The sequence below is a fragment of the Chelonia mydas genome, chromosome 1 (genome assembly GCF_015237465.2).
Source record: "Chelonia mydas isolate rCheMyd1 chromosome 1, rCheMyd1.pri.v2, whole genome shotgun sequence".
Classification (NCBI taxonomy): domain Eukaryota; kingdom Metazoa; phylum Chordata; order Testudines; family Cheloniidae; genus Chelonia; species Chelonia mydas.
This window is the reverse complement of record NC_057849.1, coordinates 191145462-191168899: the sequence shown is the minus strand read 5'-3', so window position 1 is coordinate 191168899 and position 23438 is coordinate 191145462. Positions and strand designations below refer to the sequence as shown.

The following is a 23438-nucleotide window of genomic DNA, read 5'->3' as shown; positions in this document are numbered from 1 at the left end:
GGATTCTCTGTAACTTGAAGTCTTTAAATCATGATTTGAAAACTTCAGTAACTCAGCCAGAGGTTAGGGATCTATTACAGGAGTGGGTGGGTGAGGCTCTGTGGCCTGGAATGTGCAGGTCAAACTAGATGATCATGATGGTTCCTTCTGGCCTTAAAATCTAGGAGTCTGAGTCGTTAAAGTCTGTCAAAACTGGCTTTCATGGGGTCAGGATTGAGCCCTTAATTTCCAGTACGCTCTTTGGTTACACCCATCATATTCATTCTGGGCTTATTTCTCATGAATTAAATACTTGTTTGCTCACCACAATAGCTCCCTTTCAGCTGCATGATCTTGCTGCTCACCCTGCCTCCCCAAAATTCCTTCATCCACATCCGCATAGGCATAGCAGGTTTGACAAGGAAGAGAGGAAAAAGTCATCCTCCTATTACCACAGTTTTTCTCATTGGGGTCCTGGAATTCATTAGTGACTCTAGGTGGGAGGTCTTGTTTCTGCATTGCTGGTGACATTTGCCTCCATGGACTAGGATGATGTGTCTGCATCAGAAAAATGTAGGTCTTTCTACCCTGACAATCACACTGTAGGATCATATCTAATTTTCTATTCACTGTCACTCATAGTCTTTATCAGCCTTGTTTTTGAAGTATCTCCTTCCTATAGAATCTCTGTTTGTTTTTGTTCGGGTATCTTAGCATAATTTTCCTCTAGTTGAGTCTTTATTTCTTGATGAAACTTCTGACATTTTTAGGCTCTTTTACATTGCTTCTGTCCTTGTTAATGATTGCAGTCTTATGCCAAGGTTAGTATCTTCTGTATCATTCTTTAGTGTGGTCTTTAAATAAAGATGCCACATAAAACCAGATGAAAGCTAATCCCTGATGCATCATGTTGACTGCTATCTTAAATGAGTATGTTTGCAGTCCTCCAGTCCCTGTTTCATGTGACATTTCATATTATCTGTTCTATTTTGGATTAACTTTTCAAGTAATACTTTGTGCAAAATTGCAAAAGTTCCAAGTATTGCATCTAATGCATTCCATCATCCAGTGATTTTTGTATTTACATTCTGAAAAGTCTGCATATTTGTGCTTTATAAGCCCATGCTGCTTATTTCTCCAGGATCCTGTATCATATTTTTTTTATATATATTCAGCTACGTTACTTGCCAGATGGTGATATGGCAGGATATTGATCTCCACTAAAAAGAAAGTGATTACATTTGTGCTTTTTTTTCCCAATTCTTTTACCATGACTTTTGATAAATAGCGATTCAGTAAAGTTTATTAGCTCATTACCGTAAGATCCTAGGGTGAATATTATTCAGGCCTGATAATTCAGTGTTAATCTCTTCCAAGATTTTTTTGCTATTATATGCTTTTGATCAAAAGGTGATATTGTCACCTTTTACATTATTCCATAATTATAAACATAATTTTTTTTTCTTGTTAAAGACTGATTTTTAAAGGGCAAGCTTAACCATTTTATAAATTGGCCTACTTCCTATTATTATACCCCTTGATATTTTTGTAAAAGCCCTTCTCATTCACCTGAGCCACTTTGGCTAACATTGTTATTCTTCTCTTTTGCTGCCCTTAATCTCTCACAAGTCTTAAATGACATTCTCATTTGGTTTCCTAAACAGAACTTCATTTTCTGGTGCAGGCTTGTATTTTGACCTGTACAGCAATGATTAGTCATTCATTTCAAGTTTGTGGTTATTCTTAAATCACACTGCAGCAGACTGTAACAGAAGTGAAAATGAAAGTATTTTTCTAGGTATGTTTGATATCTTAATTTAACAATGAAAAATAGTTAGTTACTTTACTTTATAACAGTCTGGCTTGAATCTCATTCAGGATTCAAAATTAGCTTCAGCCAAACTATCTGAAGGGTATTTAGACAACTATTTTTATTCACTCTCAGGGGTCAGGCACTTCTCAGGTTGTCACCACGTGTTCTTCAAACCACGTGTGGGGAAATTCTGTTCTGTATTGCTGCATTGGCAAAGTCATTAGTGTGTGTGGGGAGGGGAAAAAAAAAATCTTCACTTCTGCTGGTGGCCCCTTTGAGGCCTGGGGAGAGTCTTTTGAGACTCTCCCTCCTTCAGAGAGTCCATGTAGATAGAGAGAATCTCTTGATGACGTGGCCTGCTTGAATTTTTTGCATTCTGCGGGAGGCCCTCTGGCCTTTACAGGGAGTAAACTCCCTCTCCTCCCAGCTCAACCAATCTTCTGTTCAGTGCCTCTGCAGTCACTGCTCAGAGCTGCCTCTCACTATTACTACGTCAGCAGTGTTATGAGAGGGAGTTATTTGAATAGCTGGGTAGTTTTTGGCAGAGGAGAAAAAGGCCTTGCAGGGAAGGGAGCATACTTCTTGGAAAGGGCAAGATTTTCTGTTTCCCCCCAACTTCTGACAGAAGATAAGACCGAAGTAGGTGTTGCTGATTAACTGGAAGGAATGGGGGAAAGGCCAAGGAACTTGTTACTCAGTGGGGAAAAAATGTAGCAGTAACTATGTTGATAACTGTTGGATGCATGAGCGTGAAGAAATGGAGGACATGATATGTCAAATGGGGGAGGAAAGAGGTAGAGTGGAAGAGGGGAAACCAGCTGGGGCAGGGGAACAAGTTGATATATTGGATCTACTTTCTGTCTCTTTCCAATAACCTATATTAAAGTCTTGAATATTCTCACTTGTTGTATGTAGTACAGTCTCCAAGTTGTGTTAGACAAGCTCAGTTTAGCACCAAGAAAAATGAATCTGGATAGCTCATTAGCTTAATCAGTGGTTTTCAAGCTGGGTGTCTGCAGACTGCAGTAGAACCTCAGTTACGAACACCTCGGGAATAAGGGTTGTTCATAACTCTGAACAAAACGTTATGTTTGTTCTTTCAAAAGTTCACGACTGTACATTGACTTAAAACAGATTTGAAACTTTGCTGTGCAGAAAAAAATGCTTTTAGCTGTCTTAATTTAAATAAGCCCTGAAACAGTTTCCTTACCTTGTCAGATCTTTTTTAAACAAGCTTTCCCTTTATTTTTTCAATAGTTTACATTTAACACAGTTCTATACTGTATTTGCCTCCCCCCCCCCTTTTTTTTTTTTTTGGTCTCTGCTGCTGCCTGATTGCATGCTTCCCATTCCAAATGAGGTGTGTGGTTGACTGGTCAATTCGTAATGCTGGTGTTCATAACTCTGAGGTTCAGCTGTATGTCTAAGGTTTCCAAAGGGGTCTGCACCTCCATTCAAAAATTTTTAGAGGTCCTCAAATGAAAAAGGTTGAAAATCACTGGCTTAAATAATTCATAAAAGCACCCATTACTCTCATGTAAGTATGTAAAAGTAAGAATTTTTGGTTAGTCCAGCATAATTCATAAGAATTATTAGTCCAATGATTTAGCACAGGACTGGTAGCTCACAAGTTCTGATCTCCTACCCAATGTATCTCTCTGGCCACAGGCACGTCTTTGCCTCTGTTTCCCCATCTGTGAAATGGGGATGAGTCCCTCACAGAGTTTTGGATTACTTATTCTCAAATCACTTTGATGATAAAAATCGCTCTATAAATATTTAGTATTAATATAAGCACAACAGTCTTGATCTATCTGTTGAGAGAGTATGACGGGGACACTGAATAACAAATTCAAAATGAAAGATCTAGAAATGTACATAAAAATAAAGCTTTGAGAGAATCTTCATGAAATAAAATAACCGATAACAGTGAGGTGTCCAAGGCCAATAAAGTAGCAAAAGCATATTGTTCTAGGCTTATGTCTGAAACTTGGGGTTTTAAATTAGAAGTCAAAGTTTCTCTTCGGGAGCGGGGGGGGGTTCCAGAGGCAATCTCTAGAGGAAGTGAAAAATGTCAGTGCTTTCTTCGCTTTCCAGTTTGTTTTGCACTGCTTACAAAAATAACTGTACTTCATTTTTATGTTATGTCCAGTGATAATTAGGTGTTTTATTACTAGTAAACCTTATGTGATTCAGTGTGTAGTCAGTATTATTAGATTCATTTTTTCTTTATGAATTTCTGCTGCTGATCAGTTATGAAACCTATTTATTCAGAATACAAATTATGAGAGAATAATGTAATGTATATGATAATGTTCACAAATCCTATATCTTCCCCTCTGTCTGCAGCAGTAAGGTAAAAAGAGGGAAAAACCACAGTTCTTTACTTAAAAGCTGGGTTGAGCAGGATGATGGTGCATTTGGGGCTCCACAGCTTTTGAAGGGTAAAATAGGGGCAGGAAAAAGTAGAGATGGATCAGAACCACTTTCGGTGGAATTATTCCTCCTCCAGATTTGCTGGGAGTTTGCATAAGTTAATGCTAACTGTGAGTTTATCCAGACATCAACATGAAATGTTAACCTCAGCCCTCTTTGGGAATAGGTGTAGCCTGGTTGTATCTGGGGAATCCATTGAAGCATATCTCCTGATGGATGCTCTGAGATCCCATTTTCATGATGTCCATGCATTTGGAGGGCCAGACCTGCTACAGGGGGAGACAAACTCATCCACTCCTATTGGGATGATTCAGTAGAAACTCTGGCCATTAGTACAGAGTTTTCCAGCTAATTCTGGCCTTTCTTTGCCCTCATACATAGGAGGACATGAATTATTACTGAATTTACTTTAACAATACTATTTGGGGGTCCACATTTTTTCCTTACAATAATTTCTCATATAATTTTTTTATGCGTTTATGAGATGGGCTTCTGAAGTATAACTGTTTCAGATTACTAGGAAAACATCCACTCTCTCTCTACAAGAGAAGTAGGCTTGTGGTCTGGCAGCAATGATCAAGCTAACACTTTTGTTCATTTGTTTCTTTCTAAACCACACTGCAGTGAAAGCTACAACAATTACAGAAAGAAGGTGCAAATAAGTAGTGGTAGGAATTCCCTGGGCAGGGACTGTATGAGTGGATGGGATGCCCGGGACCACCTGCTGTGACACCACTCCTCCACGAAAGGGACAAGCTCCCCGAAGCTCCGGGGCATTAGGTCTGACCTTAGGGGGACAAAGGTGTTGGGGAGAGCCCTGGGCTCCCCTTCCCCAGGACGGGAAGGGGGGTGACAGACTGATCCCAGTGCCTGTGACACCTCAGCTGAGCCTTCGGCAGATGGCGGTGGCGGGATTGCTCATGGCCCTCCACCACTACGGGAGGAGGGCTGCATCCGCGGGAACGATTGACCTTCAAGTGACACTCAGACAGGCGTTCAAAGTGTCGATCGATGATCAGTGTGTCCTGCAGTTCACATTAGTTCTCGCAGCTAGCTGTGTTCCTCAAGTTTCCTAGCATGTTGCAGCCCTGATCCTGACTGGGCTTTTTGGGCATTACTGCAATATAAGTGAGATATATATATATATATATATATTTTTTAAAAGGTTTCAGTGTAAATTTCCTTTGTAATTTGTGCGGAAATTGCTCTCAAGTTACAGCAAGGGACAAGGTGTGCTTGGTAGGTGGGGTCGATTGTAGATATTAACATGTTACAACACAAAACTTTACCCTTTATTCAGCACTCCTGAGTGTTCTGGTCACACTCACTGTGTTCTACTTGTAGGCCTGGTTTGTACATTAAAGTTTTGCCAGCACAGCTGTATCGATTAGGACTGTAGGAAAAATTACACCCTTACCAGACATAGCTGTGCTGGTAAAAGCCCTAGCGTAGCTGCCGGTACACCATCAAAAAAGCCCCTTTGCCGGTGTAGTTTATTTTGTTGGGGGAACTTGTACAAACCACTAGGAGGGTTTGCTGGCTTAGTTATATCTATAACCTCTTCCTTGTATGGACAAGACCATAGATTGGATGTGACATATCTGGCAACATATCTTTTCTTATTTGATTAAGTTTTGTCTACACTAGCACTTTTGTTGGTCAAGGGTGTGGGGGGGAAAAAAACCCTGACTGACATAAGTTTCACCTACAAAAGTGCTGGTGTGGACAGCTATATATCAGCAGGAGAGGCTCTCCTGCAAAATAGCGAACACCGCTCTGTGGGGGTGGTTTAATTATGCTGGCAGGAGAGCTCTCTCCTATTGGCACAGAGTGGCTACATGGGGGACCTTACAGCTGTGCCGCTGTAAAGTCTGTAGTGTAGATCTCACCTTAGGTTTCTTTAGGTCCAATCTCACTCTAGCTTTCTCTTAGTCCTTATTTTCTAATAGCTTGTGTCAGGGTAGCTCACAAAAAGTAAAATGATTCTTACATAAATGGACTCTTCACAGTAGTTAAGTAGGACAGCCATTCGTCGTCTAACAAGTTGGTCAGAAATAAGTGGCAGGTCCGTGGAATGCAGCTGTGCTCTTGGAAGATCTCAGTGGCTTGTTGGTAATCTTTGGGCAAAATGAGCAACTCAGTAATGCTTGGCATTATCTAGTGATTGGCTTACCGGAATCCAATTAGTCAGGTCACCCTACACCTTGATATGGAAAAGTAGGAGACTGTGTGGTTTTACTGTCCTTTCCTTTACACAGACACAGCACTCTCAGCCAAAGTTGTGGTGTCTTTCATGTTTGTGGTGGTGGTGTGGTGAGTGAAGAGGTAACTGACCCTTGACTGGATAAAAGATAATGTCTCTTTGACTGAGGGTATGTCTACATTGGAGCTGGAAGATGTAAAAATAGAAGTATAGTTACGGTGGCACAAGTGGCAGGACAGACTAGCCCCAAGTACAATCTCATCTGAGACCCTAAGCAGACTTAAGGCAAAGTAAGACCAAACTCCTGTTTTCACTGCCATTGAAGGCTATCCAGTATCTGATGAGAACACATTCAGTATAGACCTCAAATAGTTCTTAATGCCATGTCAGCAATGCAGAAAATACTTTCTCTACATTTTAGATGCTGTACTTATGGGGTCTTGTTTAATTTGTGCAAGTATGAACATTTTTAATTGGTGATTAAAGAATTCTACACATTTCTGGGCTAAAGCAAAACCCAGAGATGTACACTCTTTCAAGGATATTTTGTTTGAAGAAAGTCCTATTAGAGTTCTAATTCTTGGGTTTCATTTTTTTTTGACTGGGGATGAGGGAGAAGCCTTGTGCAGCTACTGGAGTTACAGTATTTCATGGGAGCTTTAACCTTCTGGATACAGAAATTCATTTGATAGATTAGGTTGGGAGAGCTTTTTAAGCATCTCAAGTTATTTGTCATCTTGATCATCTCTTTGCATCTGAATATTGCAGACACTTGTAACAAATGACTGGCGGACCCAATTTTCCCATTGAGCTGGAATCTTGAAATTTGGTACTCATTTATCATGGGCTGTTAAGTACAGAAAAACATCCCAGATTGAATATTTCCATCAGAAGCCAGCAAAAGGGCCTCAGCTGTATTTCAGATTTTAACTGTGCATGTACCTTTACATGGATAGCAGAAGTAATCTTTCACTCTCACACTTTTCTCACTTGGGGTAAAGAAAATGAAGACAACAGTTGTAATTATTGGATTTTAGCTAAGAAATTTTCCATATATGTATATCGGGTGGGCAGTTAAAAATATATTAATTTTGCTGTTCAATATTGCCATCTAATGGATCGTTTTATGTTACTCTGGAAAGTATTTGATTATGGGCTGCTATTCGAGTTTAGTCACAAAACATCAACATAAAGTGAGTGACCTTTCCCTCATATTGACAATCTAATACTTTCAGAAGCTTTAATGGGGCATAGGCAATATGCCCTTGCCATGTTAATGTAATCTATCACTTTTACAGCACTGAGTTACAATTGGTATTGCTCAGGAAAAAGAATCATAATCAGTATCACCAGGAGTCTTCTCTCCATTTGAATGAATAAGATAAAAGTATCCATTTACTTATCACTGTCTCTGCTCTCTCCAGTTTAAAATAACAAAATTAGATAAGCTTTTAAAAATTGGAGCTCAAAAATGAAATATGTGCTGTTAACTAATATACAATGTTAGTGATAATGGAGGAAACTTTTCAGAAGATCCTAAGTTCCATTTTCAAAAGAGCTGTAAACTTCTAGGTCACTTATACTTTTGAAAGTTTCATCAAGTACCACTAACTAGTATATAATATATAATATACTCTTTACTTGCCTTATCCCACATATAGCAATGGCAAAGTCTGTAATGCTCACATCTAGTCACCTAGAGGGTACCTAGAATATTTACTGTCTTGCAGTACACAACTGCTACAGTATTTCTTGCAACCGCTACACAGAACGAGCCTGGGCACTCAGTGGTATATGGTGAATTGTGTAAAACGGTGCAAGGTGCATAGTTTTAGATGTTGGTTCTAACTTTCACTTTTTATTTTTAGGTAAATTATGTTTTGACTTTTAGGAGTAAAATTTTGTTGCTGTGTTTTTTAAACGTTCCCCATTAAGTTTATAAAAATGGCCCCCTGTAAAACACCACATTCGAAGGGAAGAAGTCCCAACAAGTGTTGGGAGATATTTTTGACTCATCAGCCCCTTCCAATTAACAGCTGTCTGCTCTCAATAAAATGGGAAATGTGGGGTCTTTTCAGTGTGTATATTTAACAAAAAGGATTTTTCTGATTTTTACGAAGAAAGAATTCTAGTTCTAGGTTATCTGTTTATAATCTGAGTCATCCTGAACTTTCTAAAATTCAAAGAAATAGAATAGAAATAGTAAGTTTCCTTAATATAATTTTCTTCATAAATATTCACCGAAATAAAATTGCAGTTTTTGTTTGTGGCACTTTAAATAATACCGTTAAAACTGTACAGCTCTTAACTTCCATTGGCTGCAATGGAAGTTAAGTACCTAACCTACTTAGGCACCCAATGGGATTTATAAGAAGTGCCTATCTGCAGTGTTACATATATAAATACATTTTTAACCCTGGCTTGAGGAGCTAAATTTTGAAATGTTCTGATTTCTAATTGAATCATCTTCAGTTCATTGAAAATCTGCTTTACATTGATGCTGACATACAGTGAATTAAGTTTCACCTTTTAGAAATGCTTCTTTTTAAAAACAAAAACCTTGTTTAGGATCTGATGTGATAAAGAAACAGGGAAGCCCAGTGAGCTAATGTGATGGAGGACTAACTGTCAACACTTTATTGCCATGAAATTACTATGATAAAATGGTATCCTGCATGTCGTGTGTGACTATTCTACCAAAATTATTAAACCAGCAAATTACTGAAACTTTTTGTCAATTATTGTTTACATACATGATCCATATCCTTGGTTTATATCGCTACGGCTGTTTAACCACCATTTTCAAAGTGTGAAATGCACTATAATTTGTCCTTTCTGAGGTTTTATGTAGCACCTGTCCCCATTGTATCTGAGCACTGACGTTTTAGTGCTGAGAGTTAAAAACAACTTGCTCTAATACCTTTATGATAAACGTCTCAGCGACAGTATATTTTCACAAGACTGATCGCCACACTTTTATCAGCTGGCACTTGTGCATTCCTGTGAATTTGTTTTGTGTTTGATAAATTCTACCATGCTAATTCTTAAAGTGCTGTATTGCCACTCATGCAGGGCATGATTTTCAGCCCTAAATGCTGTGTTTTATTAATGCACATTCTTTATTGATGTTTACAAGCTATGGTAGGCATAATTAGAAGAAAACTTCAAATAATGTTACAGCTAGAAATCTCGTAAATTGTATCCTTTCAGAAATGTTATGTACAAGTTAGCTTATGCATCTTAATTTATCAAATAACACCCAAAGCAGAAGATATAATGCATTGAACTCTTGTATATTACTTCATCTTTGTGTTGTTTTCTCTTTAAATTTACATATACCAGGGCATCTGAGACCTTTCTACTATTTTTAATTTTCTTTTAAAAGGTGGTGGGAGCAAGTTTGGGATCGTCTTCAAAAGGAAAATGAGTTGTTTGGGTAGATAACATGTAGCAACAATATTTGTGTGAAGACTTGTGAAATCCTCACAAATAGGGAAGACGACATGAGATTTAGATATTTTTCTTTATTATCCAATTCAATACTGTACATGTGTGTATGTAAGTAAAATATGGAGAGGAAAAGAGTATCGTAGTGTTTCAGGCAGTATGCATTTTACAACACAATCAGCAGGTTTGTTACTAAGTTAAAAAATGTGAATTCTATTTGCCCTTGTCAGCACATGAACAGTGTAGAACAGGGGTGGCCAAACCATGTCCCATGAGCCGCATGGGGCTCTTTTTTCTTTTTAACAGTTTAAAGAACAACTCATGGAGCCCCACGCCACCCATTTCCATCTAGCACACTGTGGGGGCAGCTCAGGGCTTCTGCCCGGCCGGGGGGGGGGTGTCTCTGGGCTTCTGTCCTCTAGGACGCACCTAGAAAAGAGGGGCATTCTCCATCTCTTGATGTCTTCAAATCAAGATGGGATGCCTTTCTGGAAGGTGTGCTTTAGCCAAACACAAATTATTGTGCTCTGTCCTGGGGTAACCAGGTGAAATTTATCAGCTCTTGGTATCAGACTAAATGATCCAATGGCTCCTTCTGGCCTTAAAAATCTAAAAAGCAAGGACCTGTAATAACCTCAGAAATAAAAGCCCATCACAAGACTGTCAGCACATGACATTGACTTGTGAAAGATATATGTAGTCTGTCACTCACCTAGGCTTCCAAACAGACCAGCAGAGAACAAGTAAAATACAAACAGGTATATCATCTGCCCATTGAAACGGAAGGAGCAGGTGCCTCCTGCTGACCAGCGGAAGAGTGGCAGTGACACCAGCTGTGGAAGCACCTGCTTGGGATCATCCAAGAAAGAGGAGGGGTGCTGAGAGGAAGGCTATTTGAAATGAAACATTGATGATAAATTATTTTAAATAAGAAACTTTTTCAGGTGGTGTGTGCTTCGTTTTGGTAAATAATAATCTTTCACCTTTTCCATTATGTTTGCTCAGCTGCTTGCTATCACGCTAGGGGCTGTTTGAGCACAGTTGTATTGTCTGTTGTCCTGCTGGTGGCGTTTTGTCTTCAAAGGGCCATTGCCAGGGCAGCTCAATTTTGTGCTGGCAGTGAGCCTTTGAAATTGATGGGCTCAACTGTACTAGGTAATGAACATTTAAAGGCAGCCAGCTTTTATCTGCTTAAAACATAAAAGGTATTAGGACTATTTTCAATCTTAAAATACAAAAAAAGCACCCAACTTCCCCTGCTGCTGCCCCTCCCTGACCTCCCCCAAACAAAGACACTCCCCTACCTTCCTTTTTGATTGGCTATTTTAATCTACAATTTATGTCAGCAACAACTAGTCTAGTTTTATCTTGTTAAATTATTATTTTAACATTTGAATGTAGTTAAAGAACAAGTCCAAATTAAAACTTCACTAGCTGTCCTGTTTGTAATTAAATTTGTTTGTCAAGCTGGACATTTGTGCTTTAGTTAGTTCTGTTAGCACTTAAATGCGCCAGAAGAAACTTTGAAGTTGATAGTCATTTAAGTTGATATTCAGTTAAGGTACTGCACTTTCTTTCCACCTGCGTGCAGCATCAAGAGCAAAGATTGGCACCTATGCAACCAATAGTAGGATCAGCAGATTTTATTAAAGTTTGCATGGTGAACAAAAGAATTTTATATTAAAATCCTCAGTCTCTCAGATCTGGAATTTCCACTATTGTGGCGTTAGATTTCTCCTAGTTAGAGTGCATTATTTTTTGTTCTAAAATTGCTACGGAAAGTAGTAGGCTTATATGTGAACATGTTAGGTGCAAAAAAAAAAAAAAAGCTGCATAATGCTGGATTTTGTAATATGATGATGTGATGAATTCTCATTGGGAAAAAATCTATTAAAAACAGTAGGGACAGGTGAAGGTTGAAAGTGAAGCTGACAGTGATGTGCACTGATCCATGTAGGAAAAATAAATTTAATTCATTGTATTGTCAACCAAGCAGAAACAGAGGACATCAATCTACATTTTAGTGAGGTTTAGAAGAAAAATACACAGCTAAAATATTTTTTAAATGTGGAATCTAAGCATAGATCTGGGCTCTGTGAATATTTTGCCATTGTCAGTGATGATTTTAGAAAGATACCTCACTGTCTAAAAGTAGCAGTGGCACTAAAATATCCAATTGCAGATGGTGGAGGTAGAAAAAGATCTGACCACTAAGCCAGTCGATTGCAGGAAGTCTCTGAAAGGAAAACCTTTTAAGCACAACAGTGATTGGAGGTGGAGGGGGGAAAGGGAAAAGTATGGAAAGGTAACCTAAAATATATCCACACCTGCTCAGAATGATAGCAAATCCACAACACCGAGTTCTGAAATGGCAGGTAGCGTGCTCCTGATGGTCTCTAATGGTTCTACCTGTAGCATTAGACTAGAGCGTGTTGTGGTAGACCTAATCAATTTAGAGAGCACCAACAGGCATTTTAAGCAAGGAAAAAATTAGCGACAAGGGAGAGAACAGTGACCTGCAAAAACCAATTTTTGTTAAATCTGTCGTAGAGGATAAAGTGGAAGGCGTTAAAAATAAAATATCTCCCAGAGGGAATTTCTTAAAAATTGTTGTAGGCTAGAAAATGGAAGTGGTCTCACCTGAGTCTTATTTTTCCAGTTTAAGTATCCACTGATAATCTGAGACTAGATAGTATATTGTGGTCAGCATAAGCAAGTGGTTATAAATAAATTGAACTTCCCTTGGGAAGAATTTTAGTGACACTAATGAAAAAGAAAACCACGTGTTTTTGAGGAGATGTGCTCTTCTGTGTGTGACAAAAGTAGATTTAGAATAAAAATGTGTTTAAAAATACACTATAAAAACCTCTGCTCTTAAAAAATCTTAATTTAGTAAAATTCTAGTGGTGCAGTTTTTATTTTACCAAATCCTGCTGAACTACACTAGCAGTATGTACTTGTGTGTACCTTACTATACCATGCAAAGAGACCCTGCCTAGCAATAAGGAAAATGAGGAAAGTGAATAAGAAGACTCTTAGCTTTTGAGTGATAAGATTTTCCTTGCTTTGTCTTGTCATTCATTTAGAGTTGGTCTTAAAGGCAAAACAAACACAACTAGTGTTTACCATCCTTTGCTTATCACAGATAAGCACTTGTACAAGTTTAAGTTTTAAAGACGTCACTTAATAGCTGGTACTTTAGCTGATGACTATTGGCATAATTCCAGTGCTTTACAGGAGCTGAGAATCTGGCCTATTGTTTTTGTGAATGCCACAAATCCTGTAGTCCGCACTTAACTTTATAGCACGAGTAATGCCTTTCAGGATATCAGACCATCCTTTTTTAAATTAAATCTACTTTCTTTTTCCCAAAACATTACAATATACAGAGAGAGCAAATTGGATAGTCAGTATAAATCAATATATGCATATGTAACAATAATAAAGAAATTTCAAGGTGCAGGTCTTTTGTAAAGTGAGTGAAAATGGCACCATTCCTACTCAACAGATTTATTCCCGTTTCTGTGTTCAGTCATATTAGCTTACCTTAGTGACAGAATAACTTTATTTTACTGCTTTTTCCTTCTTTCCTCTGCAGAATCAACCCAACTAATAGGGATTAAGTTGAATTTATTTTCTTTGTGTATCATCACCAAATTGGAATTTGAATCAGTTATGTGTATGCAAACCAATTGAAGACCATGAAGATTGCACACATGACACCTGAGGGCACAGTTTGGCTTTCAGCCTAAATTATTGGTGATGTCTGTAATAACTAAAGGAACCAATCTTGGCACTCAGAATTAGAGCTGCGTTTCCAGGCCTGCTAGTTAGAAGGGTGGGGAAATTACCTGTTAAACAGAGCATAATTGATATGGAGTACAAGTACTAAGGCATTAAAATCAGAAATGCATACAAGCAAATAAAGAGAAAATGCTTCCTAGTACCAAACTTGAGCTAGACTTGGTTCAAGGTGAATTCTTATCACAGATTTTCAGTAGCTTTGCTGACCAAGTTTCAGGTCAGGATCTGCCCCCAAGGTCTAATGGCTACTTCTTTTGTCGTCTTAGGTGAAAAAGAGAGGGATGGACAGGAAGAGAACCTGGGTTAAAGAACAATTAAAAAAAAAATGTTGACACTCAGTCACTTTACACAGCAGAACTACACTTCAAAAGTAGGGGAAATAGATCCATTGTTCAGGCCAAAACCAAAAAACAACAACAACAAAAAACCAGAAAATTTTAGGTCAGACTGTGTTGGATAGTGATAAACAGTTAAACTTACTGATTTTATGTAATGTAAACTGGGGAGGAGAAGGAAGAATAAGATGGAACTGGAGAAGAGATTGAGACACGCAAGGAAAGGAAATTATAGAGGTGGAGGGTAGTATCAAGTGAGGATCCACTAGCGTATGTCTGATGGTGCTACAATAAATGTGTTATGGCATGGCGATGTCTTGCAGCATCTTCCAGGACTACAAGAAAAGGTCTAGGCCACTTTTCCGCTGCCCCCCAGTGAAAGTAGAGTAACTTTTATTTGCATTTTAAGATTGGTGGATGTTCTTTCCGGTGTCTGCATGATGGAATGCATCCCTGTATTCACACCCAACACACTATTGTAATAATCCTTGTGCAAAATATGCCTTGTGGGATATCATTTGAAAACTAATAACTTGCTAGTCAATAGCGTCATGGTGAAATGTAAGTAACAACATCATAAGTTAGAACTTTATAAATCCTGACTGTTGCGTGTTTACCAGACAAGTCTGGGAAGTGCGTATAAACCTGCTTCTCAAAGACAAAGGGCACTCTAGCCAGGTGTCATCAAAGCTGATGGGCTATCACCTGTCAAGTGGCCATTCTTTGTCAAGAAAAGGGGATAGGAATAAACGGGATCTTCATTTTAGCAAACAACCTCTTCCTTAACAGACTGTCTCCTTGTTCCCAGCTGGAAAGAACTTTCTCGGGCAGTGACTCCCAGGACAATGCATTTTCAAAAGGTGGCTGAACTATAAAAGTGACTGGCAAAACCAGCCCAGGTTCTCTTCCTGTCCATCCTTCTCTTTTTCACCTAAGAAGACAAAAGAAGTAGCCGTTAGACCTTGGGGGCAGATCCTGTCCTGAAACTTGGTCAGCAAAGCTACTGAAAATCTGTGATAAGAATTTACCTTGAACCAAGTGTAGCTTAAGTTTAGTACTAGGAAGCATTTTCTCTTTATTTTGCTTGTATACATTTCTGATTTTAATGCCTTAGTACTTGTACTCACTTTAAAACCTGTTGCTCTATAGTTAAATAAACATGTTGTTGTATTCTTTAATCACAACTGGATTAGTTTTGAACTGAGTGGCTAATTCTATTTAAAATTGCAAATTGTTGTATACTGATCCCCCAAGAAGGGGAACAGACCTAATATATCTGGACTGTCCAGAAGAGGGCTGGACAGTGCAGAACACACATTTTTGGGGAAAATCCAGGACTGGGAGTGTGTTTGTTTGGTAACCCAAGCTGGTGGAAGCCAGTGTGTGGCTGATGTGTGCTGACACATGGCTGAGGTCAGAGCTTCTGGACCAGGGTTGTAGCTGTACACAGACACTCAGGGTGTGGCCTGCATTCTTGTAGGCTGTTTGTGAGCAACCCAGGTTAGAAGCAGCAACAGCAAAGCATTGTGAGACACCACGCTTGCTGGGTTGGAGTGACACAGCCCCTCACTAGTATGGATTGCACCCTGGAACGTCATACACAGCTAAGCTTTTGGGAAATGTAATAGCTGTGAAACTTCATAAGATGGGGTAATTCTCATCACTGTCAGGAGACAGTTTGACAAGGGTAATGTGAGGGTTAGGTGCTTGTCCACACGAAAACTGTCATGTGGCAGGATTGAAGGATGTGTGATTTCCTAACTTCTTTCTTCATCAGTTAGAAGCTACAATATCAGCTGCAATTTTCCTAAATAAATTTCAAAAATTGCGTATAAAAGGAACTCAATGAAAATAACTTCCAAAACAGCATCCTATGAGCAGAGTGACCTTATATATAAATTTTGTTTCTAAATATTGTCTGCTCATCTACTACTTTGTACCCAGTATTACTGAAAATAAGCGGTCAGTTGATTTTCTGAGTGCCAAAAAAGCAACATCCTGCTATTTTTCATTTCATTGGAAAAAAGCTTGTTCATTTTGTGCTCTCATGTACCAATATGAGGAGCTGATTCTCAAACAGCCTGGGACAAGCCCTCTTATAATTATAAAATGATGCCTAATGGCTTTCCTTTGTTTATGGGCATCTGTTCTCACCACTTCCCTCATAGTTAGTGGGAACAGAATGATCAGGTGGAAAAAAACACTAATAGATTTAAAGAGTGAATGTGCTAACTTATCTTGGGAGGTAACACACAGCTGGACTATTGTAGGTTGCCATTGTTCAGAAGTAAAAGATTCATGCTAGCTTATTTTATAAGGCTTTACCATTTAAAAAATATAACATTATAAAATGTTTGTTTTGTGTGCTCCTTCTGTTACAGATGATTAGAAAGGTTAGTTGACCAGCGGGATTTGAAAACTCATGGAAAAATAGAATTCTTACCATATTTTTAAAGTAACAATTATAGTAATTGCAACACTTCATTCCTCAGAATCTGATCTCTTTGACTTTGAAGTGAGGAATGAAGTGAGCAATAAAGCTCCTAATTTGGTTTGGGAAAAAAACCAAAGCAGTATGGCAAATCACTGTAAGTCTTGTATGTAAAGTCTGGTTTGTGTACTCATTTCTTTACAGTGGAAGGACAAACCCAGGCAGTGGTACGATAATGACGTTAGGGGACCCAAGAACCTGTCTGTCTTGAATGACTCTTTAACTGTACACTATATCAAATCACATATGTAGGATTGTTTTTATATTTGTATTCATGCTATCTACAGTGTTGCCAGCAAAAAATCTTAATCAGGTATATCTGAAGACTTATTACACTGTGTTTGTGTTGTGTTCTCTGCCAGGAGAGTGTGTCTTTCATTTCAGAACAAAGGTCTGAATTTAGTCAATGGCAGCTAGGGCAGCTTGTCAGTAGGAGTGGTTCCCTCACATTCTATTTGTAAATGATAGCTCCACATTTTTTGTTAGGAAATCTGAATATAAAGTAACTCCATTCATATGCTTTTAACTGTGGATTTAAACATACAGTGTCTTGTACTCTGATATGCAACACGAGAACCTGCAGAATAACCATCATTTGGCTTTAAATCCTGGACCCAAACATTGTATTGTGACCGCTTGCTTTACACTTAATTTTCTTTTAACATCAAAGGCTAATTTTAAGGTAGCTTTGGCTAGAAGTCTTGTGCAAAATATTGTCTCGATTTTTTTGTGTAAAGTCGTCTTGCAGTGATTTCTCTTATTTTAGATCTTTAAAGTTAGACTCTTTTGTACAAACTCAAGCAGTTAAAGTCTTGAAATTCTGCAGATGTAAAAAATATCTGGAACTGTGGAGTGGAAAAATCATCTGAAAATGACACTTTAGTCATCAGGGAGTGTACCAAAACTTGTTGGTACAGTTTGTGATGTAGATCACAATCACCACTATGAATATTAGAATTCTATCCTGCCAATGAAGACTAAGAGGACAAACTGTTCATACATTTGCAAAGATAAACTTTTAAAAGGATTATGGCTACCTATTTTGTGTTTTAAAGTCCTGATACTTGTATTCTTGTATATACTTGTAATAAAATATTACAGTGGTTACTTTGAAGTTGTTATAGTAGGGATGGAATGCATGAGAGAATAAGACAAATAATTGACTACACAGAACTACTGTTTATATAGTAGGTTTACAGAAACCTCAGGTCTCAAATTATATGGCAGTGGCACATTTTCCCCCTCTTTTGCCACTATCTGGTGAGAAAGTGAATTACACTTCTGTATCAGTGAGCTGTAGCTTACGAAAGCTTATGCTCAAATAAATGTTAGTCTCTAAGGTGCCACAAGTACTCCTTTCCTTTTTACTTTTGTATACGTGCATATCACATCATAAAACAAAAATCCAAAATAAAGATAATTCTCCCCACCACATTGTGCCAGTGTAACTTGGGGCTGTCCAAACAATGATCGGATATGATCTGTTTAACATAATACAATACTTAGTTACTTCCTCTTTGTCCAAGTAAAGGCACATTGACATGATGGATCGGAAAGCTTGCATTGGCAGTGTGTGTGTGTTGGCCTGGTTCCAGTTGTGTGAGGTGTTTCAGCTTCTAGGGCTTTTTGACAATCTCTCAGCTCACTTTAAAAAGTCAGAGGAATTCCCTGCCCCCTCTTTTTTTAAAAAAATAATTCAACCATTTTTGTACCCAAAATGGAGATTGAGGGATAATCCAGTCATGAAATAAAATGTCAGGAGCCAGAGTGTTAGGATCTTGAATCTTAAATGTGAACTTTTTATAGCTAGTTTTAAACATTTTTGTGTGTGTGAAAATGCTTTATATACCATAAAAGATTAAATTGAGCAGCCTTGGAGGAAGAGTGTAATGTTAGTCATGTAACAAAACATATTTTGAGCCTTAACTCAGCATCTCTCAAACATTGATGTTTTAAACAATATTGGATTTAGGCCTTTGTCTGAGCCATCCTTAATTGAAAGGCTTGAAATACATGCCTCCAACAACCGGAGCTTTCCAGGTTTTATAGTATAAAAAACAAATATGTATTTTGAATACATAAAATGGATTTTCTTGTAGAAATGGACAAAACATTTTCTACTTTGTAACTGAAAACACCTGGAGTCTTAATAAAATCCAGAGATTGAACAATATCAAGGAGAGAAAACAGTAAGGTTGTTTAATATGCTTGAAGCCTTTCAAAGGATATGGAGCTGATCCCTTGACATCTGTATCAGACTGAACGGTGATTGCATTGCGCTGTTGTATCTTCTGAATTACTTTTAGAATTAGCAGGAGATGAGGGAAGGCATATAACAGCTGGCAAGCAAGGTTTCAAAGAAGACATTCACATATCTCAGCAGTTTCTTGTTCATTCTGCTTGTGAGATGTGTCATTGTATGTTCTTGCAGAGAAGTTTCCTTGGGGATCTAGCTGTGACCTTGGATACAGTAAAGGAGTTCTGACTGGCATAATCTTAGCTCCTATTTTACAAAGCAAACAACTTTGAAAATGGCTAGATTTTTCTATTACGCCCTAAACATCTGGGATATACATTTAAAAAAACCTCAGCTGATGCTAGGCGTTTGACAACTATCAGTATTCCTTTATTTAATATTTTTGAATTTTTTTACAAATCCGGAGCAGATGAAGAGAGAGAAATAAAGAAACTGACATCAATTATTCAGAAGCAAATGCATCTAAAACCCTAGAAAAAAACAGCATGTGCAGTAGTAGCTATTAACAACTTGAAGACATTTAATGGTAAAAGGAAGAACAATTGAAACTTATAGAGAACTGCTCAGAGCTTCATAGCTCTAAGACTATGCAAATGCCATCTTCCCCACCACCCCCCAACCCAAAGAGAACCTCTAAGAATAAACCATGTTTATTCACAGAGCGAATGATTAAAAGATCAGGTTTTTTAAACCAACTATATGGATAGATGTTTAATCTAATTAGTTCCCTTTCCTACTAATTTCACCCTCTAATCCACTCCTTCCATCAGTAGTTCTATATTGCTCCATTCTTTTCTTCACAAAGTTTCATTTTATTGTCCTGATGTTACCGTGTAGAACAACAGTCAGCTGTTAGAAGGATGATTTCCGATATAGGAGGGAGAAGGAGAGTGATCAGTGTGGTGAGCGAAAGGAGGAGATATGGGGAAGTGAAAGAGCAGTGGGTCATTCTCCTCATAAAATCAGGGCATGACCAGATGGCCTCATATCGTGAGGCTGGTATTCTGTGGACATAACCAACGGGGTTATCCCCTCTTGGAATAAGGAGTAGCTTCTCTGTTGCGAAGCCCTAACCATTCGTAGATCTCTTACTATCACTAAGTCAATTTGACTTGAACAAGCTTTTCTTGAAAAGGGATATCATTTGTGACACTAGAAGTATGGAAGTCCAGTGTCAGACTGTAACCCAAGTTTCAATGTGTTAGAATACTGTCTTTACATCCTGAAACTCTGCTGTTCAATGTTTAAAGTATTTTTATTCAACTATTAAGGAACTGTACTTCACATTTTAAAAAATAACATTTTTAAAATGCTCCACATGCAGGTGATATTCTGGAAGACTTTCTGCTGAGAGACTGATGTTTTATTAAACTAGGTAGAAACCACTGTAAATAAAAAGAATATTTAAACAGCTGGTGTCCGTTTTTAATATTGATCTACTCTTTGGCTGTGATGTCAGACACTCTAAAGAACTGTTAACACACATTTTATAAGATGCAGGCAAAACCTGGAAGATTAACTGTGTTCTGCTGAACCTTTTATGTTTACCATCGTAATAAAAACATTGTGCTGTACAGAGCAAAAAATGATGTTTGGGATTACATTTTATAATATAGGGTATAGTCCAAATTTTATTTTGCACATGATAGTACTGCTTATGCTCCTTAATATACAGCTTTACATAAATATTATAGTAAAGGTAATTTCTTATAATTTTATTACATATTTATAATATGCTCATGCCAGAAGGATTCAAAGTGTCTTTACAAAGACTATCTAAAGACAAGGAATATTTCATTATAACATGGCCTAATAATGAAACCAAAGTAAAGAAAAATGTTTCAGCCCTACATCTGTAAATAAATCTCTAGTTTAGTCAGATCATAGTTCTTTCTGTAACGATGCTTGCTTAGCTGCAGGTATGTGAAATTATTTTGTGAAAAGAGAGTCAACTCGTGCTGAACTGATGGTTGTGTGTATTTTGGGCTTTTTATTTTGGTTAATTTTGTGGTTTGTGTATGGTTTAAATAACAGTAGGTATGGATGTTTTTACATATAGTTCGAAGACAGGGGTGGGGAGCCTTTTTTCTATCGGGGCCATTGACCCACAAAAAAAATCCATTGCAGGCCACACACAGCCCTGTGAGGAGGGTGGGGGGGCATGGAGGCTCGGGCCTTCCCCTAGGCTCTGGGGTAGGGCCAGAAATGAGGGGTTCAGGGTTTGGGAGGGGGCTCCAGGTTGGGGTGTGAGATGAGGGTACGGCCTCTGGGGTGGGGCTGGGGCCAAGGGGCTTGGAGTGCAGGAGCAGGCTCAGGGCTGGGGTAGGGGGTTGGGGTGCAGGAGAAGGTTTGGGGTGTGGGCTCCAGTAGGGAGTTTAGGTGAGGGAGGGGGCTCAGGGATGGGACAAGAGGTTGCAGATGGGGGTGCAGAGTTTGGGAGGAAGTTAGGGTGTGGGAGGGGGTTCCAACCTGGGGCAGGGGGTTTGAGGTGTGAGCTCTGGCCCGGTGGCACTTACCTCAGGCGGCTCCTAGTTGGCAGTGCAGCAGGGCTAATGCTGGATCTGCGCTGCTCCCAGAGACAGCTGGTGTGGCCAGTGGGAGCTGTAGAGCTGGCGTTGGGGGGTGGGGGCAGCATGCAGAGTTTCCCTGATTGCCCCTGCACCTAAGGGCCACAGGGACATGTTTGGCTGCTTCCGGGAACTGTGCAGAGCTGACCGAACTTTAACAGCTTGGCAACCTTAGCTTCTGCCCGCAACAGGGCGAGCCAAGGCTCGGGGCTTCTGGGTCGTGGCATGGAGACTTGCTGCGGGCCAGATGAAATTAAGCAGCAGGCTGGATCCGGCCTGTGGCCATAGGTTCCCCATCCCTGCTCTAAGAGAAGGCTACGTTGTCAATGTATCATTTGGTTCAATCATTTAGACTTAGTAGTTAACTGCCTCTAACAAAAATACTAAAGTACTAAAAATCTTTGACTTTTACCCAAATAACCTTATTTCTTAACCTTAAAACGTTTAATTTTAATAGTATGAATGCATGAATTGGTTGTTATGGTTGATGTCAAGTTCCATATGTGACCTTACTTGTAACTTCCATACTTGTTAACGTTTTGGCGTTTCTGATGGATGTGCTCAATGGCATCTCTTTTCTGAGGTTGCCAAGTACAATTCAGCTGATAGCGTGTTGTCTTTCAATATTTTTGAAGTTCTTCGTAAGAAACTAAGTGAATGAAAATGTACTAAAGGTGAAGTACAATAATTATCAAGTCCGTAAAGCAGAAACATCTCTAAAGCTCCTAAATCTTCTCCACATTAATTTATGCCCAATTTAGAATCTTCTTAAAACCTGCTTAAGTGAATACTCGAAAGATAAACCAGTCCTGTTAAAGAAGTCTTCACAATTATACTGTGTGAAATAGTAATTTGTAATAGCAGAATATGCAGTTTTGTTTTGCAAACAAAAGAAAAACAAAACTGTAGTTTAACAACTCTTGCATTTCAGATCCTCATTCTTCTGTTTAAAAAAAATCTGAACCAAACCAACAGTTTTCATGTTCATCTGAAAGTGGATGGCTGCCATGATGATGTCTCACATTTTTTATATAGCATCTTTCATCCTCAAGATTCATAAAACATTTTAAAAAAATTCATTTAGGAATTTCTTCACTCTCTCTATTGAAGTGGGAGAGAACAGCTATACTTGGCAAACTTCCCATACAAAACATGAGAAATTTTGTCCAAGGACACTGGAGTTAAATATCTACCGCAACTAAAATACCCTTGGATCCTCAATGTCAATATTGAGCAAACAGGTCCTTAGTTTTCACTTGGAACTCAACTAATCTACCATGGAAGGATGAAACCCTACTGGAATTTGAACCTTCTATTCCAGTGAGTCTAGATATCTCTGATTCCATAAGCTTTAAACTACTAAGATACCCTGATTCCTTCTCAAATGAGACAGGATGGAGAAGGGCATTTGACTTTCTAGATAAACTGATATTCCTCTCCCCTCCAGTTGTATGCTGGAAGCTGTTCAGACATGCTGACATCATCATGAAGAGATGGGACAGAGACTATCTATATTTTACACTAGGTCTATAATTTGCTAATCAATCTGAGTCTGCAAACTAAATAACAGAGGTCTTGTTTAACAACTTCAGAGTTCTTAGATTTGTTATTTTGGGGAGTGGTTGGAAATAGTTTTTAAACTGCCAGCCATTCATATTTTGTCTTTCCTAAGGTTATGTGTACCAGATTCCACTGCTATCCTTCAAATGAAGAACAGTCGTGAAATCTTTTTTAATTGTTCAGACCAACAAGAATATATAATAACCCTCACTAATGAGGCTTTCGGAACCATTCATTTTCTTTTTACGAAGTTGCTCTGACTCTTCACTTTCATGTCTTTTGTTAATGTTCCACTCACTGCAAGACAATGCAATGAGAGTCACTGTGCTTTCTTTTTAAGTGTTTTCAACGTGATTCTGACCTGTCTGAGTCTGACATACCACTCTCTGGAGCTTATTGAAAATTGGGGGGTGGGGGGTGAATTTTTAATGATTTCATCAAAATTTCAAAAATGGAAACAGGATTCATGTGTCCCACCGATTTTTTTTTTTTTTCCAGAAGAAAATACATTCTGCCCAAGAAGTGCTGGTGATAGAACAGCCAACA

The 23438-nt window shown here is 38.6% G+C and overlaps 1 protein-coding gene across 5 annotated transcripts in view; it reads left to right on the top strand.

Moving 5' to 3' along the window:
- ALCAM (activated leukocyte cell adhesion molecule) overlaps window positions 1-23438 on the top strand; it is a 159723-nt gene that overhangs the window by 21094 nt on the left and 115191 nt on the right. The window contains exon 1 of one of the 5 annotated variants that reach the window (XM_037907796.2): window positions 2407-2431. The exons of the other annotated variants lie outside the window; for them this stretch is intronic. The gene's annotated coding sequence lies outside the window, so the exon portion shown is untranslated. Of the gene's footprint in view, window positions 1-2406; window positions 2432-23438 lie in introns of those variants that run through there. 5 annotated transcript variants of the gene reach the window in all.